Source organism: Alnus glutinosa, chromosome 9 (assembly GCF_958979055.1).
Source record: "Alnus glutinosa chromosome 9, dhAlnGlut1.1, whole genome shotgun sequence".
NCBI lineage: Eukaryota > Viridiplantae > Streptophyta > Magnoliopsida > Fagales > Betulaceae > Alnus > Alnus glutinosa.
Window position 1 is genome coordinate 9,559,026 of NC_084894.1, and position 3,150 is coordinate 9,562,175.

Here is a 3,150-nt window from a genome sequence, read left to right on the forward strand (position 1 = left end):
AAGCTTTGAATGGAAATAGGCTGAGAGTTCTCTATGGCTCCGCGTCATGTTCCAATTATGACGGGCTTTGAACGGCAGTTGGCATAGACTTCTTTGTGGCTCTTTGTCACTAGCCATTTAACATGGGCTTTGAATGGGACAAACCACTAACTCTGAAAAACCTCCAATGCCTTGACATTTTCATACGGAAGCCTTGGGTAATGAAAAGAATTACATATAAGATTTTGCACACCAAATGAAACCAATTTCTTGAAGCTAACAATGTCCCCCTTTGGCCATTCAGTGGAAAACCTTACTACAACGGAGACTCAATTAGAAATACTGGAAAAAAAAAAAAAAAAAAGTAACAACACTTGCAACCCTACCCAAGCCTAACAAAAAACAACTAGACCAAGGTAGATCAAATGTGCCTTGTACCTGTTCTTTGTAGATCAAAAGTAAACTCATTAAAAGCATTGAAATTTGACAAAATAGATCACACACACAAAGGGAGTGACAAAATAACATAAAGCATGCATGAATTTGAAATAAAGACATATACCTATTCAACTACTCTCATAAGAGTTCTACAAATATCATGAAGTCAGTTAACAATAGTCAAGATACAAAAAATATACAGAGGAGAACTTAAACATAGCTCAAAAAGTCACAAGAAACCACAACTAAAAAGGAAAAAATGTCAACACAAACTCCCACGGCAGAAAATCATCTCCCCCTCAAGTAGAGGTCATCTGCCTAAAAGAGTTTTCCATTACAAAAACTTCTCCCCCCTTTTTGTCACGAAGGACAAAGGTGGAAAGACCAAAGCACACTACTCCCCATCCCTAGGAGGGTCAACAATGAGGTCCTCAAGGAGATTCTGTGCATCTTGAAGAGGATGATGAAGAGGATTTGAACATCTTGAAACAAGTCTTTCAAAGTCGAGGTAGAGACCGAGGGATCCACAAACTCATACAATAATTGAAAAAGCTCCCTTACACGAGGAGAAACAATAGCTAAAATATCTTCATAAATATCATCATCTTGATATTCATCATAACATTCTTCTTGACGAATCCGCTAAAGAAGAGACTTCAAGGCTACATTGAACAAAGAAGTGACTATCAAGTTGAGTCTTCAAGGCAGCAACTTCCATCTTTAAATCGGCATTTTCCTTCTTCAAGTCATCCACTTGTCTTCCAAAGAATTCTATTTTGGCTTCAAACATCTATGCAATGTGATTGAGAAACTCTGTTGAAGAAAAAACATCAGATGCAGTGGGAGCAGTAGCAACAGAAGAAGAGGAAGGCTGAGAACCAAAAGGTTTCCCCTTAGACTTGACATCAAATTTGGCAATAGAATCTCGATCCAAAGGAGTGCAAATAAGAGCCATAGATGTCAGCAATGAGTTCTATGACACCACCATAAGCAAAGGTAAGATTTTCTGGTTCATAGATGTCAACAATGGGTTCTATGATGCATGAGCAAAGATCAATCTTACAACCCTTTATCAGAGCATGCAAGAACAAGGCTCTATTATATATGTAAAATCACTGTGCCATAAGATAGGAAAAGGATTGTTCATAATCATGTGAGCAAGCATGCGAGCAGGGAGTTGGATGGAATCGACAGGAAAAGATGACAAGCTATTAGTCCAAGAGGTAAGACCAAGGAACTCACCAAGCTCTTCACGAGAAGGAGCTTTGTCAGGGGGATAAGTGAATTTAGGGCAAGGCTCAAAGGGAATATTCCAAATCTTGGTCAAGGCAACAAGGGTTAAAGAAATGACCTTGCCCCTTGCATAAATTGTGAGAGAAGAGGTCTTTTCACTAAACCTAGAAATGTTCATGTAGAATTCAAGAACGATATCAACGTAAACAACATGAGGAGGACTGGTAAAACAACGCCAACCCCAACCCTAAAAAATTGGAGGAATGAACGAAAACTCATCAGAGGAGAAATCAAGAAGAGTGATAGGATGCTCAATGATTACCTTTTGGTTGCAAAACTGATCAAGGAAGAGCTGCTGCTTTTTCAACATTGGGAACCTTACCTTAAAACCTGAATCACCTACAATGGTTGCAGGTACATCCAAAGTCGGTGTAGGTCCAGCAGCCATTCTAGCCCTCTTGACAAGCAACTTTTCAGTCCTCTCTACTACTTGATTCTTCTTTCAAGATCTCTTCCAGCTTGGGTTTTTGTCCTTTTCTGTTATGGAGGAGATGAGGATGACATGATAACTGTAAGGAGAAACAAACACCCAAAGCATATAAGCCAACCAAGTATTTCCCGAACTGTGGGACATGCAAAAGGGTTCCAAGTCTAGATCTATCCAACCCAACTAGCTTAGACAAGGTCCAACACGCAATGAGAGATGCCCTTTGAAAAATGTACAAACAATCTACCGAGAGCATTGGAGCAAAACACAATAGGACATTAAAAAGAACCATTAGGGAAATGTACAATTCATGATCAATTGCACAATTCAAGTTCAAGATTAATAAATCCCAGTACAAAATTCAAATACAGTAACCCAAGGCAAACACAAAGAATACAATAAATCAACCAAACATAAAATGACCACAAAAGCCACAAATTTGAAAATTTTGAAGCCCAATCTTCCTCCAACAATTTACCACAAGAATAGAGCATGTGCAGAACCATGAACAAGCAAGTATTTACATCTCTAAACATAAAATACACAAATCAATCACCAATTTCTCAATTAGAGCAAGAAATAAGAAATCCCCAAATTAGAGAAAATCAAACCCTAGAATCCAATGAGCTCCAATCAATAAACTAACAATGAAATGTAAGGCAAGAGAAGCATAAGGAACAATCCTAAAACACATATGAGGCCACAGATGCACGGGAATTTTAGCAAACATCAACAAAATCAAAAGTCCCAAAACAAGAGTGTTTTGACAAATAAGAACATCAAGAACCAAATAAATGCGATGAGAATTCAATCATACCTTCGGAGCAATGAAATGAAGCACTCAAAAGCCAAGGAAGAATAGAAGATGCCGAAAAACTCTTGGGGAGGCCGAACATTAGAGAGAAAACACAAAACAAGAGTATTTTTGACAAAATGGGGAAGAATAGAGTTACGTCATCACACTAAAGAACTGTGAATTCCCGTCACGACGCAAGGCTGTTACGTCATCACAC

General features: G+C 38.4%; 1 long non-coding RNA gene across 1 annotated transcript; it reads right to left on the minus strand.

Moving 5' to 3' along the window:
• Positions 1-542: 542 nt before the first annotated feature.
• On the minus strand, positions 543-3,150 carry LOC133878274 (uncharacterized). The gene is made up of 2 exons (XR_009901867.1): positions 2,955-3,150; positions 543-2,219 (listed from the first exon to the last, which is right to left on the minus strand). It is a non-coding gene; the product is annotated as an uncharacterized LOC133878274 (long non-coding RNA).